Source organism: Mycteria americana, chromosome 6, assembly GCF_035582795.1.
Source record: "Mycteria americana isolate JAX WOST 10 ecotype Jacksonville Zoo and Gardens chromosome 6, USCA_MyAme_1.0, whole genome shotgun sequence".
NCBI classification, from domain to species: domain Eukaryota; kingdom Metazoa; phylum Chordata; class Aves; order Ciconiiformes; family Ciconiidae; genus Mycteria; species Mycteria americana.
In genome coordinates, this window is record NC_134370.1 from 33112635 (window position 1) to 33130302 (window position 17668).

Below are 17668 nucleotides of genomic sequence, written 5' to 3' on the forward strand. Positions count from 1 at the left end.
TAAATATATTAAGTAAGTAATTTATTCCAAAGTTTCTCATTGAGATATCTGATACTTTCTAGCTTATTGTCCTTTCTCTTAACCATTACATTTTATTGATTTTCAAGAAGCACCTAAAAACTGAAGGTAGAAAATAAAACCCAAGGCTGTTTGTATGTGGCAGAAGAAAAGGAAAATCTAAGTGAGATGGACTACAACTAAACTGGAGCTTGGCAAGTGAAAGAGGATTGGTGCTCTTCTGTCCCATGGCAATACTTTGATTTTCAAATGTGTTTATCAGATACAGCACTGAGAAACAACACAGTGTGTGTAGGCAGGCTAATTAGTTCGTTAGCAAGGTTAATCATTGCATCAGTATGGCACCCTACTCTCCTGCTGTTATCTACCCAAGAGAAATGGCTCATTCAGTTAGATGTGGATTCTTTTATATTAGGATACAGCTTTTGCCTTTTACCTTATACTTGAGAAGTCGTATTTTAGAGACCATTGGTGAAGAAGGGAAAAGAATATACCATGATGATTTATGTATTTAGCACTGTTAATGGTCTTTTCTGGAATCAGGAAGAAAGATCAGAACTGAAAGAAAATTTTTAAAAATGGTTTATGTTGTCATGGTTTTGATAACTGAAAAAAACCCACAATTTTTCTTTCAAATTTTTCTTTGAAACAATGTGGCTGGACATCTCCTTTTGCAGTAACTCCAGCTGCAGTTTATTGTTCTGTGTTCACTTTCTGATTATATTTTTTGGTTGCATGTTGTCAAACTAGGCCTTTTCTGTGTCTTTCCTCACATTTAATGGAAATACACAATTCTTTTCTGTTTTATTCTCCCCTGGCTTCAGTTCTCTGCCATCTTTGCAGAGGTACTTCACCCCCTGAGACCCCAAGCAGATCTATGACAGGCTGAATGAATTGCAGTCCCCTGCAATGAAGCCCATCTGTGTTATCAGACTCTAAATCTAATTTTTTTCTTTCTTTTTTTCTTTTGCTTTTAAATCTTTTTCAGGAGAATGGCTGGATTCCCACCTATCCCTTTTGAATGTTGAGCTCTGAGGTCCTAGACTCCTTTACAGTTTGCTGAGAAAAAAGTATATAGGCATGTTCAATCACACCGAAGATGTTGATATAAATATTTGCAAAAGACCAGAGCTCGAAGATTGAAAGAGAATAGGATATAACAGAAATGCCATAACTTTGAAACTATTTTTCAATAAAATAAAACTATGGTTGAACTTCATGTTGGAATGCCAAGGTGCTGTGATAAACGAAGGACTCAATTCTGTTTCACCTGCAGGAAAGGGAAACAAATTCTTCGCGATGCACTTTATTAAAATGCTGATTTTGACTTTTTGCCTATGACAGGGTAATCTGTAAGAGAAAGTAATACGGCAGTGAAGCTTTGAATTTTAACACCTCTCTTCCTCCTCTTCCTTCACTTCATGTTTTTGTCCCCTCCCTTGGCTAGCATAGGATTGGATGACTATGACTCAAGCACATGCAAAATTAAAAGGCTTGTGCAAAATTAAAAAGCTTACCCTTGCCTGCTTCCTTATGTACCCATGTAATTATATACATAAAAATCTCAATAGTCCCAAGGTTATCTGAGAGTACTAATGTTATGGCTATGTGACTCTTTTCCAGAAAATTGACTTAAGCTGATGCTCTTAGGTCACTGTATGGGAAATCCAATCTGAAATTGGTTTCAAATTAAACTCATACCACTTGGTGTAATTTCCTGATGCCGATTTCTTCTTAGTGGCTCATGCTTTGCATTACATGTATAATGTCCTGCAGAAGTGTTATCTAGTGGATTTAGAATAAAATGAGTTAAGAAATATCTCCCACATCGTGTATTCACCAGGTTATTTAAACTGAAGGAATTGATTTTTTTCCTGTCAAGTGTCGTGCTGAAAACAGATATAGGAAGACAGCTGGTGTAAAAGGAACAACTAAACAAACCAACAAAAAAACAACCATGAAGGCTCTGGGCAGAAAAGACTTCATTGATATTAATAATGTTCAATTTTAAGATCACCATACTGAAACTTCAGTGCAGGAATGGAGTATTGTGGCAGAAGCAAACAAAGCAAAGGCTTGTGAAAGAGGAGCATCCTGGGATCTTACAGTCTTGGTTTAGCCAATAACTTGGTGTGTGACCTTGGATAAATCACTTGTCTGATTACATCTCAGGAAATCAGCTGGAAAACAAGTATAAGGGCTGGCCTCTCTGACAAGCTGCTTTGAAGAAACTGAAGTGTGCTCCTGTGACATCCCTTATTCACATGCATTTCTTTAGATGGAGGATTGCCTAATGGGTATGTTGGGGGAAGGCGGAAGAATAACCAAACATGACAGATGCAAAATGTACCTATATTAATTTACTGCATAAAAGGTTAGAGTTCCTACTCATTTAAGGTTAACAGCAGTACACAGGATAAGACGGCAAAAGATTGGTAGCAAAGCAGATGCTTTTCTAACTTCTTTTCTTCAAATCTTACAAGAAAAAATCAGATTTGAATGGTTGTTAAAAGGTTCAAAATTCATATGAATTTTATCCCAACCTGTTCCTCCATGCCAAATGTTGTAGTCTGTATGTGGCATCTTTTCAAAGCATATATCAGATGGACATAACTACTGAATATGAATCCTCTGGCCCACAAAGCCTTACCCACTGTTTTACCCAACTTAACACAATCCCAACCCAATGCACACACATCACTGACCTTGCAGTGATTCATCACCCTTATTATGAATGGAATATTAGTTTTTGAAAAGACTTGGGAAGCTGGAAGAAACAGAACAGACATAGTTGATGCTATGGCTGACTAGCTGCTAAAAGGTGTTTCAGAAAATTTGAAAGAAAAAGATGTAACATTTATATAGGTGAGTATATATAAGAGTTAAAAAATCCACAACATACACTATGTTCCTGGTGACTCCTTAAACATTGGTGCTTTACTTTGTTAAGCTCTGCTTCTTGGAGCAAGCGTATGCATGCAACTTGGCAGTTGCTAAGGTAACAATCATTGGGGGAAACAGCAGAGTAAAATAGACTTATAAAACCTACATAAAATTGATATTAAATGGCAATGGCTTCCCTAGGCTCACAGTAACTCCTTATACGTTCATAAATATACATATCTAACACAAATGTTTCAATTTCCCAGGACGTACCTAATTATGTTTCTGTTTTGAAGGTGAATGGCAGTGTCACTTGTATTTGCTCAAAAAAGAAAAATATGGGTTAATAACGGAAATGTACTTTTGTCTAAACCCATCATCAGTTAGCACTTTAACACATGAAATATTTACACCCACCTCCTGCCACTGTTTTCTCCCCAAAGGGACATTCCCCAGCACAGCTTCAGGGGCTGCTGAGGGACCTGCCACCTGCTGTTCCCACCCTTGAGCCTGCCCATGCTCTGGGGCACAGGATACACTAAGAGCCATGACAGTCATCTCTTCCTCCCCTGGCTCTTTTTTATCATACCCAACACATAACACTGTCATAACCAACTTGGATTTTCTTACGCTGTCTTCTTTTTGTAATCCCAAGGGTTTCCCTAGCAGTGTGAGTCCCAGACAATTTGAGCGTAAGTGGATACTAGCATCTATGATATTTGAGATAAGGCACATGGATTCATACTGCACCCCACATTGCCTTCCAAGCTTTAGTTTTATGAAAAAAATAGAGACTTTTTTAACTAATGAAGACATTCTGAAGCTGCTTTAGTTAGTAATAGGCCATATAAAGATGTTCCTTTTATTTTAAGTAAAATTTTGCCTATTTTAACAAAACAGAATTGAAAATTGAAGAAAGTAATGAATGTGACTTTCTTGTTTAGGGGTTTGTCATCTTCCCTCTGGGAGCCATCTGACTCTTCCTGTAGGTCTTGTACAGCAAGTCCTACCAACCTTAGAGGATGCTTCACTGATGTCAGGAAATCATCCATTCACCTAGGAAATTTTTTCTTTATATAAGGCACCTGCATCACTTTTTTGGTATGTGTGAGACATGCAGTGTACTTAGATGATGATGACTGAGAGCGGAACATCTTTATTAAATCTATGAGTAAACCAGCAAATATTTTAAAAAGAGAGAGAGAGAGGAAAAGGGAGTTTCCTGCAGGTTGCTAACACTTTCTAACAGGCAACAACTCATCACAGTCAAAGCATTTGAGGTGCCTGTTCAGCATTGGCTTCTTAAAGGCTTAGTCACCATTTTCTAATAGGAAAGCAGAAAACAAGGGTGGTCACAGCCACATAACAAATCCAAACCAGATAGGAGCACAGATGTTAGCAGTATACAAAACAAGAAAAACAACAAAGCACTCCAAAACTGAACAAAACCCTCTATCCACCCTTTAAAAGTAAACATGTACAAAGGCCTAGATTCCTCTAACGAGAGCCACTTAGGCATTCAGTTTTGTGTCAATAATCAAGGAAAAGATAGGAATAAAACCCAGGGTGACTCCTCTACGAAAGACCCACCACCCAGAGAAGGAATCCAAGGTGTCCAAGGTGCTGAGACAACTCAACAAGACGCCTCAAGATAGGCATGATAAATTCAAGCTATGATGTTCACTGGGTGCTCTCAGCAGCCCTCAGACTTTAAGCTAAAATCTGGTCATAATTTTCACACTGGTGAAAGATCATTTGCATTGCTGTATATGTTTCATTTTTAGGAAAAACAGAGGGAAAATGCAAGTCTTCAGGCTAAACATTTCCCAGATGTAAGATTGTACTTGCCCATAACGATAAGGATTACATTAGTTCAGATGTATTTTGTAAATGTCTGAACCTGTTTGTCTACCTGCAGGGTAGCAAAAAAAAAAAAAAAAAAAAGAACAAGGCAACTTTCAGCACAGAAAGATGGCCATAGCTAAATAAAGCTTCTCTGAATCCAACTTGTACCCTGAATATCCCAGGGGAATCAAGTTGTGTCTAGTGTTGTCTGTCTTGATTCCATGACTGCCTGTCTGTGACTCTCAAATAGTGATTTCTAAAATGTTAGCCCCGCTGGCAGGCTCTGGCTAAGGCTCCCAGGGAGCCGAGCGAGCAGCTCCACTCCGTTTTCAGCAAAGAGTTGTGCCCTGTGGCATGTGCCCAGCACACGGGAGGAAATCATGGTGGGGAGGGAAAGGGGGCACCCGCTCTGTCCAAGGAAGGAGACAGCAAAACTCCACTTTCTTTAGTGTTTCCTCCCTCTGGCAGTAAGAGCGGCAGCGATGTGGTTTCTGGAGAGAGAGGCATTGACAGTCCCAGTTAGCAGGCACCCAGCAGGTTGCCAGAGGGAAGAGGTAGTTTGGAGATGCAGCTGGGAAAGATCCCTCCTGCTCTTTTTGCTCCAAGATCATGTTTTTTATCCTCATGGATTAGAAAGATTTGGCTTCTCCTTGTGTTGGCATGAATGCGAACGAGGCATTTGCCTCATGAAAACATGAGGACCCTCGGCACAAAAAAGGCTTTCTTCTTAAATTGGCATTTCCTCCGCTGAGAGTGTTTTTTGTCTTTACTAGCTAGCGTGCTCAGTGTCCTCTTCAAGGCTTTCCCTATTACGGAGAGAAAGTCCAGGGTACTGCTTGAAACACTTGATTTCACACTTCACAGTGGCTCTCTCTCCCTGGGAATTTACAGCTGCTCCTCATGACAGGCACCAGGCAAAAAAGTGTGTGTTTGTGTGTGTGTATGTGTGTGTGTGTGTGTATATATGTGTGTGTGTATGTGTGTGTGTGTGTATATGTGTGTGTGTGTATATATGTGTGTGTGTGTCTATATGTGTGTGTATGTGTATGTGCGCGCATGTGGACATGCACAGGGCAAAATATTCCAGTCTGCCATACGTTGATGAGTTTATAACTGCACAGTAAATCTCAGAGCAGACAAAAGCTGCCATTCATTACTCCTATTTTGTCTATAATTTTCTTTATTACGTTTTAATACCATTCCTGTCTATGAAAAGAAAAATTATGGGGACCATTCAAGTACTTTCTTGCCATCAGCAGAAGGGGAAGTCTAGGACACAAGCCAGCGCTCCAGAAGGATTTTGCTGTATGAATTAACATGTGTGCAAAAGAAGAAAAAACACCTAGTTAAAAGTAAGTGATATTAAACAAAAGTCAGCTGACACCAAAATCTGCAAGATAGATCGGTGTTACAAGACCAACTTAGCCCAAGAAAACTGACAGCAGCAGACAGACATTGCTGCAAGCCTGGGACACAAAGTCCTCATGATACTTTCCTGTTTTAGTCCAGGATATGCCCAGGTGGTTTCTCACCCTCTTAATGATCTCTGAGTCACCATAATAAAATCCAAGTATCTCATTATAACACCACTTGGAGAAGGCTAGTGTGTCCAAAACCACCACAAATTCAGATGTGAATTTCTTTCTTGAAAATCAATGTGTTTCAGTGAAGCGTGTGCTAGGAGTCTCAGGTAGGTCTTTCAAAACTTGCCTACCTCAGATAATTTTTTCAAACCTAGAGCTACTATTTTGGAATAGCTTGGACATGGCAATAAGTAGTGGAAAGATTCTTAGGGCATGAGATCGATTTTCATTGTTACCTGAACACGCTAAATTTTATTTTTAGGACAAATGGGGAAGTGGCAAGAAGAAAAAGTCACACAGTACAACAGTAATTTAGTATAATTTACATAAATAACAAAACGTTTCCTGAGGTTTTACAGTGGCATCTGACAAGAGACTTCTACTAGCTGTATTCTAATTTACTTGAAATCTCTCTGTTGACTTAAATGGAATTTTTCTTCCGTGAGACAAGCAGAAACGGGTGTCCTTCTGAAGGAAAAGACACATTTGTCTCTTAGTCAGGAATAAGTGACGTGAATATTTGCACACCCAGAGAGTCAGGGGAAGCAAATATTTAACTGTACTGAAGGTTCTCAGGGTTGTTGTGGATCCTTTCAGCAGAACTGGTTTTTGCACTAACATTTGGCAGCTCGTCCTCTATTTGATGGTGGAAAAATGGACCCTTATGATACCTCTGGTAGGGGCATAAGGTATGGAAAGAAATGGACCCTGTGCTAAACTGGACCTGAACCTCTGGCAAGCAAGTCTGGCCCTCCTGAGATTATTGAATTCACTAATGGGATCCTTCTCTGTGAGGAAGGAGATAAATATCCAGACCATTTATCACAATCAGAGTATTAAACATTTAAAAGTGACATTAAAGGGGACGATACTCAGACTAATGCACATACCAGAACTGGCAGCCCAAAAGCACATTAGCAGTCCAAATTGCTAAGCCCTGAATCTAGAGGTGCTAATCACAGTGTGCGGGGCTTGGTGTCTGGTGAAAATGAACATCATTTGCCTGAGGCCTTGGTGCCGTAGTTTGTTGAACACTACAGTAAAAGCAGGCAAACAGAAAAAGCAAACCAATATTCAGGAGAGCTCTGTGCAAAAGCTCAGATCCTTGACACAATCACTTTGTTGTGGTATCATCTTTATTTTTAGCATATTTTGATAGAAGAGGCTTTTTCTTTTTGTCTCAGCCTGATGACAGTTAATTAAATAAACATTTCCCTCGATCCCGATGCATATTTTATGTGATGAACTGGTTCAAAGAAAAAACCTGTTTGAACTGCAGTGGGTAGATGGGTGTGGGGGGTGGAAGCCCATACATAAATAATCACATCATTTTATGAATCATCAGTGTTTTTCATCACCTCCTTGCCTCACTCTGATATGCCTTCTCTAGAAGTCCATTCTGTGCTTTGTTAAATTGACATACGAACAAATCAATCTGTCTGCTACTGAGGAAAAAAAAAAAAAGAGAGGAGAAATTCTTTCTGGAGTCCATGGAGAAGATTTCTTCCTTTTTTCTGGCAATTCAGTTAAACCCTGAAGGGCCATTCATTAGGTTTTGATGTTGGATTTTGGAACAGAAAGGCTACTAATTGGAAGCACCGAATGCCGTACAATGCCCTGACCTCAAAAGGGAAATCAAACATATCCTTAGAAATAAATACAAGAAGGCAAATTCATTGCACCTCCCACATATTCTGTGGAGCTCTGCTGGGTAATTTAAAGTACAGCAGGAGGCTGACGGAGACCTGGAGTCTTTCTTACCTCTTCATGACCTGAACCCTAAGGAAGGGAGTGAATGTGTCGGCCTGTGTAGCAGGAACAAGCAGGAAGATGTTCTTTTTAATTGTCTTCCCGTTTGCTTATCTTCATGAAGGACCAGAATAGCCCCTGCTTAATTTACTACCTCTAACACTGTGGCTACTACATAAAAGAAGCAGGAAAGAAAATATTATTCCAGGTAATGACCCAACTGCAGTTCTGTCACTTTTATACTACATCCCAGAGAAACACCAGTTTTAACATTTTATGTGGCTGGCCATAGAGAACGCAGCAGGGATTTCCCAACTAGGATAGCAGCTAGTAAGGGTGGATTACTCTTTCCTGGATACCAGTGGCTTTTCTCCTGTGTAGAAAATTTTGATTCCTGTTATACCGTTGTAATTTTTAGTGTATATTAATTATGAATACCATGGGAGGTAGCAGAGGAAAATTTGTGTGACAAAAATGGCAAAAATGCAATGAATGTCAATGATGAGGTAAATGATTCTTTTAAAGAGTCAAAGATTTTAAGCATAGGATAAGCCTCGGTCAGTTTGTTCTGGAAAATTTAGGCCACCAAACTTCACACAGTGACTTCTGTAATGAGCCTAATAACTTAAACTAAGGCCTCTATTTTAGAGAAAGTCCAATCTTACAGCTGAGAGAAAATTTACTGCATCACTTGGAAAGTTCTGCAATTACAATTACCCTCATTATAAAAATGTGTTCCTCCTCATTATTTTAGGTGCTGTTGTTGAAAGCTTAATGGTTCACACTCATTTATATGGGAAAAAATAAACAGTTTATTATGAAGTATGGAACTACAGTATAATGTTCTCAAAAATTAGTTCAATTTTAATGAGGCTGCAGGAAAAGTAAGTTATGCTTTCATTTTTGTTCTGGCTAGGAGCTGAAATGCAGCTGTAAGGGATGTTTCAACCCAAGCAGACAGGCATAGCTGAATTCTCACACAAAACCCTGCCCTCTCAGGAGATGATGATCAAATTTTCATTAAGACCTTTGAATCTTTCTGTTGAAATCCTTAGGCTATAGGCAGATCCAAAACAACCTACTTTTAAACCAAGGTATTTCACCTTGGGCGGTTTATTTGATATGAAACACAGCTGCTTTTCATTTTTTTAAGTTGATAAAAAACTATGCATTTGAAATCCACCTTGGGCTTTTGAGTTCACGTACAGAAGCACTTGGAAATGCAAGTATAGCTCCATACTCTTTTCCAAGAAAAGAATATGAAATATTCTTTTCCAAGAAATGGAAAAATATTCTTGGAAAATATTCTTGGAAAAATATTCTTTTCCAAGAAAAGAATTCTTTTCCAAGAAAAGTTTACAACATTCAGGACAGTCCCTGAATTTTCACACAATTTCCATTCAGTTTTCATATGAGCCTTTGTAAACTGCCAGTATTTACCTGGAGAAAACAAATTTCCACAATGCCAAAAATGAAAATGGAACTGTAACTTACAATTGAAACAAACCAAAATGGTTTTCATAACACTGGAACAAAAAAAAAAAAAAGGGATTGAGGCTAAGCCAACATTTTGTTTCAGTGCTTCACTTCATATAAATAAATCTGTGCCAGAGGAATAAGATAGCTTAACATCACTGGAAGCTGAACAGATGCTCATTTCTTTATGATTCTCAGCCCATCTCTGTGGTACCTAGATTCCAAATTGATACTAAAAACTGGTACTGATAACTCCTCCTTGCCACTTTGAATTGCACCGCAGGTGAAATCTTCTTTGACCTTCATGATCCCCATACATTACTAGTAAAAATAAAAAAAACCAAAGCATATCTGTTTTTCTCACACTGAAGGAGAACAAGAGGGGCTCTTAAAAGATGGAGCCTCCTTTTGTCTGTACACATATAGATACATACACGCACACACTTATATGCCAGCCCTCATAGATTTTCTGGTATCCTGAGTCTTCACTATAAGCCACACCAGCTCAGAGAAGAAGCAGGCATACTTCCATTGCACATGTGACATGCAGATATGTTAATCGTGTAATTCATCTTAAGCAGCAAGATGGAAAGATGTAACAAGTTCTAGCCGTACCTATGTTATTTCCCTAGGGAGAATCCTTTCTTCATTTGTACAATCCACTTCCCAAGGCTGCTTTGTATTTGGAGTAAAGTTTCTTTGATTAATATGTGAAAACATATTCTTCCAGTTTTCTTAGATCATTAGTAATTGCTGCTTTGTGACTTATACTTCCAACTGAGATTTTCACAGGGACAATTAAACTTCAGCATCATCCCCTCTGTTCTAAGTTGGTGAAATAACCATCTATTCAAGATCTGCAGTATAAGGAAAATGTCACAAATACTTTGGAGCTCTTAGCAGAGCAGGGCACTGGCTTATAGATGTATTTCTATGCTCCCAGATTTTTTCAAACAGTCCCTTGTAGTCCTGGGAAGAAAAGTGGGACAGATGTTCAAGATCAGCAGAGAATCTGCACATCCTACAATTTATGCTTTTAAAACAAGTGTGTCATATGTGTAAGATTTATTCTGAATTCTTGCAGCTGACCTTGGGTACCTTTTCCTTACAAACCCCCCACAATATGAGATACTGATCAAGGTAAATCAAGAGTCAACATTTACTCAGATTTCAAAACAAAAAGGACAAAGCATCAAATTGCTCTTGAACAGGTAGTGACTTGGGGCACATAGCAGTGCTGCCGTGAATATTACAATGACTAAAAAAACCCCCAAACCTAAAACCAGAAACGTTTGCATAAAATTTAGCTTCGTTACCATTTGCAACGATATTTTTCCTCATTTTCATTTGCTATACAAAGTACAATCAAGCAGTGAGCTTGCAATAGATTGGGTTCACTCATCAAAACACATGGATGTCATTTATGGTTTTTCTTCTTTCCCTGTTCCGGGACATGCAGGGATTCCTCTCGGCATTCCCTTTCCTCCAAAAATGCTGATTCAAGAAATCAAATCATACTCCAGATTAATTTTTCATGACAGAGGTGAAAATTATATGCTTCAAATTGAAATCTAGTGCATAATATATCAATCATACAAGAGGAACAAACAGGTTCACAGTTTGAATTTTTTTGTTACAGTGGAAACTGAGGCTCCATTTAAAGTTCTTACTTCAGGATTCAAGGAAAAATATTGGGGTTTTTTCTGTTGCATTTTGACAAAATTCAAGTTCTGTGTATATTAAATAGTGTTCCTAATTTGAAGACAGCAACTCACTTGCAGAACAATCTTTAGGTTCTGAAGATTTCCTTAAAGCATTTGACATAAGTTATACCTCAGCAAAGGTCAGCTCTCGCTTTAAGACTATTGAGAAGGTTAATTTGACCAGATGAATTCAGACTTCACTCTGAAACTCAGTTGACATTTTTAGATGAAAAGCGAGTGATGGCAGTAAGGGAAAAAATCGGTCTAAGCTGCTTCTGTTCAGTCACCAGGGGAATCAGAAAATTTTCTACTGTACAGAAGAGTCAACATTAAAATCTCAAACTTCTCAATTATTATTTCCATATGGAAGTTGGATTCTGGAGCTCAACAGCTTCGAAGAAGTTTTTTCACACTTTAGTATATACATTTCTGCTATGCCCATCACCTTGGCACCACACAAAAGATAATTTTTGATCTGACTTTGCCCATCCTGGTGTAGTTTCAGCAGTCAGTCAGGAGCAAGAGGGAAGGACAGGACGGGACGGGGAGAGTGTGTCTTTCCAGGCTACGGCAGGAACCCAGCTAACTACGGAACAGAGCTGCTGGCCTCCAGTGCAACGCACAGGACTCGAAGTGTGGCTAACAGTCCTTGCTCACTGCACTGACAGCTACAAATGAATGCCAGAGAAACAAGGATCGACAATTTTAAAGACTGTAATTCAAGTAGAAAATAAATGTTGGAAATAATCTATATTTGAAGGAAACAAGAGGCAAATATACCTGTGTGTACACATGCACACACGTACATATGTATAAAATATAAATGTATATACACACACCCCCATGCATACATACATGTAAAGGAACTCAACTGAAAATTCCCGAGAAATGCTTGCTTTTTTACAAGACAAATATGAATGTTTAAGTCGCCATTTTCACCTACAGCGCGCAATCCACTTTTGTAGCACCGAGTAATTTTTAAACAGGCACACTGCAGCTTTAGCAGGTGGGTAAGAGCGCAGCCATGCCAGCGAACCAGCCTGTCCCTGAAGTCTGAGACTCCCTTGCCAGCTCGCCATCCCAAAATGCTTGAGCAGCATTTGTTGGTTTGCTTCTGCGGCTAGCGGGGATGTGCCACTGCCTGAATTTGGAGCATGGATTAACTTTTAAAAATCCCCAATCAGCAGAATAAAATATATATTCTGAGAAGTAAATCCACCAGGGTTTGGATTTTCTATGAGAGTAAAACAGGAGAACAAGCTACATGGAGTGTTACACGCTACCCTCGATCTGCCGGGAGGCCTCACACCTTCGCTAGGAAGCAGCAGCAATTTTGGAGTTCGGGAAAGGGACATAGCGCAGGACTGACACAAGTGCTGCTTCTCCAGTCGCCCTCAGGGCTCTGCCGAGGTGTCCCCAAGCCTCTGGCATCTCCCCCAGGACTCAGCAGCCTCCGGAGTGGCAGGGGGAGAACAGGAGTTTGCTACCCCTGCCTGGAGCGGGGCAGGACTCTGCTTCACTAGCATGATCTCTATCCGTGTAGCTCTGGTCACAGACCTTTATCCATGGGAAGCTCCTGAAGAGCTTTCTACAGAGCAGCAGTATGACATGTCACTATATACATTTTTCTCAGCACAGCCTTAGTACGAGACAGACAGGGTTTGCATGAAGTTCTGCTTCACATAAAAACAAGATACAAATCATGTCTTTAAATTCATGATTTCTTAACTCTTCCCAAATAACCAAAAGCAGTACCAATAGCTGCAGGTGCAAAGACAGAAATTCTAGAGATCACTCAACTGCAACAGGGTTTTTTTGTCTTTCTGATATGCTGTAGCAAAGCACAATCATTAAAGGATCTGTTAGAAATTACTCCTCGCTCAGAAATTAATTTTGATTTCCCACTGCTTTCACTTCTATTTAAGGCATAATTTTCTGTTGGGTAAATCCTCACCTGCAAGGGGATAACAAAGCCACAGGTAAACTGTTTGAGCCGAAAACTAGTTGTATTTTGTAAAGTGCTGATGTTTATAGCTTTGGAAGTGTTTACTTTAACAAAAGTGAAAAGAAAATAGTCAGAATAGTGCATGCACTCTACAAATAAAGCAATTTAATTAATTTTGATTTAACTTTTTTACTGTCAAAGATGCATATGCTGCAAGATGTTTACATACATGTGCATACATGTATGCACATTCAAATATGTATAAAAATATATATACATCCACTTGTAGCCTTATATTAATATGCTAATACACTTAGAAACATGATTTGGATCTGGATATGTCATAATTTACCCATAAGTGGGCCAGCTGGACAAGAACACCTGAAAATTTTCCTTCAATCATGGCTGTAATTAAGTAGGAAGAAAACTGAAGTGGCTAAAAGTTCATGCTAGAAGACTGACATGATGTCAGGTTTCATAAGTAATAAGATGTAGAAAATGTCAAATTATTGCTGAGGGAGAAAATGTCAAGGATGCACTTAAAATTAGACTTCTCATGTAAGAGTCCCACTGAACAAGAGGATGCAGAAGAAAGATTATGGCCAATGTCCAGATGCTGGCCTTCTGGACAGAGCGATGTCTCAGACCCAAGCACACAGATCTGATTCACTTCATTGGCACCTGGAAAATATTTCGGTTCTGTGTCTTTTCCTAGCTATTTCCACAAAGAACTCAGCTTCTTTATCAAGGTTAAACCTGGATATACCTTCCTCAAAATACTTTCCTTCAGCTTTTCAGCTGTTTTGTTTGGCCTGAATTGGCATAGCTCTAGTGGAGTCAGTGGAACTACACCCTTTTACTCCAGCTGAGGATTTGTCCCTCTTTTCTGTCCCTCTCTTCTTTCAGAAGAATTTTAAATATGAAGGTGCATCATTTACTAAACTAACACATTCTGAAATTACATGTCATGCCAAGAAACACTTAATGGCTTACAGGACTGACATGCCCCAGTTTAGGGAAGTCTTCCATAAGGTAGGGCACGCTGCAGTCAACCCCCTCAATCCTCTGTGATTAAAGTACTTGAAAATGAGTAGGCAGCTTTTATCAGTAAATGCTTGGTTTTAAATCATAACAGCTATTCAGGTTTCCTTGTCCTTGTTTGTAAATTGCCTACTTTTTTTCCCAAATGTTCCAGACATCTACCAAAGGAAGAACTCTAAAACTTTATGGTGCATCTGAGTGGATGATTAATCAATCTTTGCACTTATAACTTGAGAGCTGCACAGCCACAGAAGCTAGCTGTTAGGAAGCATTAAAAGTATGCAGCTACCCATCATTCAGTACACATTTCTTCTCTCCCAGCCCGCCCCTAGTCCCTGTTAGAACTTCTGTTGCCAAAATGCTAGTAAATTCTTTACATAAAATAATGCTATTTTCATGTTTTAGAGCTATATCATTTATTGAACAGTCTTTAAAAAACCTCTGTGGGCACTTGTTTTCAAAACTGGGAATTTTCACCTTGTCATGGTTTAACCCCAGCTGGCAATTAAGCCCCACACAGCCACTCACTCACTCCCCCCCAAGTGGGATGGGGGAGAGAATCGGAAGAGTAAAAGTGAGAAAACTCATGGGTTGAGATAAAGACAGTTTAATAGGGAAAGCAGAAGCCGTGCATGCAAGCAAAGCAAAACAAGGAATTCATTCACTACTTCCCATGGGCAGGCAGGTGTTCAGCCATCTCCAGGAAAGCAGGGCTCCATCACGCCTAACGGTGACTTGGGAAGACAAACGCCATCACTCCAAATGTCCCCCCCTTCATTCTTCTTCCCCAGCTTTATATGCTGAGCACGATGCCATATGGTATGGAATAGCTCTTTGGTCAGCTGGGATCAGCTGTCCCGGCTGTGTCCCCTCCTAACTTCTTGTGTGCCTGGCAGAGCATGGGAAGCTGAAAAGTCCTTGATTTTATATAAGCGCTACTTAGCAACAACTAAAACATCTCTGTATTATCAACACTGTTTTCAGCACAAATCCAAAGCATAGCCCCATACTAGCTTCTATGAAGAAAATTAACCCTATCCCAGCCAAAACCAGCACATTCTCCACCCCTTATTCCATACCATTTACATTGTGCTTATTTCCCACACTATCCAATACATTCTCATTAACTACCACCACCCTTCCCATCCTTTGATGTAATACACAGACATCAATCCCTTAGTCTATGCACCACCCCTGTAAAATGTCTTTAAAATGTCCGTAAGTGTCCACAAAATGTCCACTGAGTTCATTTACTCCATGACTTTGGGCTCCATCTCTTATGGTGGTCACTCAGGACAGGAGAGGAGGTGTGTTGTGTGGAGTTACAGGGCACCAAAGCCAGCTCAGGTCAGGTCACTGCTGCACTTGCACTGCTTCTTGTAAGGCTTCTCCTCCATTGGTTTGGGTGGTTCCGGCTATAGTAATTCCTATAACCTGCAACTCAAATCCTGGGTTACAACAATTTAAAGGTATTTCCATTACAATCGCCACCCCTGGTTCCTTTGGGCCAGGTTATAGGGTTTAACATTGCAATGGACTCCTCCCCTTGCTCCTAGCCTGGCTAGCAACAAGGGGTTCCTGCTCTAGCGATTCCCATAACATGCAACTCAAATCCCAGGTTACAACAATTTAAAGGTATTTCCATTACAGTCTCCACCCCTGGTCCCTTTGGACCAGACCATCGGGTTTAACATTGCAATGAACTCCTCCCTTGCCCCTGCTCCGCCTTGGACTTATCCACAGACTGCAGTCCCTTAGAGGTGTACCTGCTCCAAGTGGAGCCTTATCTATGATCCACAGTCTCTCCAGGGGTATACCTGCTGTGGCATAGACTTATTCACAGCCGTGGTTGCTTTGAGTTGCACCTGTTCCAGCATGGCCTTCTCCATGGGCCACAATGCCTTCAGAGATATACCTGCTCCAGCGTGGCCTTCTCCACGGGCCACAATGCCTTCAGAGATACACCTGCTACAGCGTGGCCTTCTCCACGGGCCACAATGCCTTCAGAGATATACCTGCTCCAGCGTGGCCTTCTCCATGGGCCACAATGCCTTCAGAGATATACCTGCTCCAGTGTGGCCTTACCCATGGCTGCAATCCCTCCAGGGCTGTACCTGTTCTGTCGTGGGTTTATCCATGGCCACATACTTCGAGGTGCTCCAGCATGATCTCATGCACAGCCACTGATGCTTCAAGGTGTACCTGCTGCAGCATGGACTGACCCACAGCCACAGATGCTTCGAGCTGTACCTTCTCCAGCATGGACTTATCCTTGGGCCACAATCCCTTTGGAGGTATACCTGCTGCGGCACAGACATAACCAGGGCCACAGACGTTTCAAGATATACCTGCTTTGGCGTGGGCTTATCCACAGCCACAGATGCTTCAGGGTGTCCTGCTCCCATGTGGACTCATCCACAGGTCACAGTCCCTTCGACTCGAGTTCATACTGGAGTTCCAGCGTGTCCAGTACAGCAGCATGGAACAGCAGTGATGCCCTGGCCATCTGCCAGCCCCAGCTTATGAACATTGCTGTTATCAAAACGTTCCCAGGCACAGCAGAGTAAGATGATAAGTGGTACAGCAGTACAGCAAGCAGCGAAAGCAAAAAAGCAGCCACTAACAAGCACTAGACTCTAATATACAGCAAGGCAAGCAAGCCCCATGGCAAGCACAGGAGCCTGCCAATTAATAGCTAAACAGCAATAACAGCTATAAATTTGATCTAGCACATTCCAATCAAATCTGTTGTTATCTCGAACCCTTTGTGCCCCACATTGGGTGCCAAAAAAGGACTGTCGTGGTTTAACCCTAGCTGGCAACGAAGCACCACACAGCTGCTCGCTCACTTCCCCCAGGTAGGATAGAGGAGAGAATCAGAAATGTAAAAGTGAGAAAACTCGTGGGTTGAGATAAAGACAGTTTAATAGGGAAAGCAAAAACCATGTGCACAAGCAAAGCAAACGGAATTCTTTCACTGCTTCCCATGGGCAGGCAGGTGTTCAGCCATCTCCAGGAAAGCAGGGCTCCAAAACACCTAACAGTTACTTGGGAAGACAAACGCCATCACTCCAAACATCCCCCCGTCCTCCTTCTTCCCCAGCTTTATATGCTGAGCACGATGTCATATGGTATGGAATAGCCCTTTGGGCAGTTGGGGTCAGCTGTCCCAGCTGTGCCCCCTCTCAGCTTCTTCTGCACCTGGCAGAGCACGGGAAGCTGAAAAGTCCTTGATCTAGTATAAGCACTGCTTAGCAACAACTAAAACATCAGTGTGTTATCAACACTGTTTCCAGCACAAATCCAAAACCTGGCCCCATACTAGCTGCTATGAAGAAAACTAACTCTATCCCAGCCACAACCAGCACGCACCTTTTTTACAATGCTGTATTTAGCTGAATTTCTGAAGTGGAAGTCACAGTTTT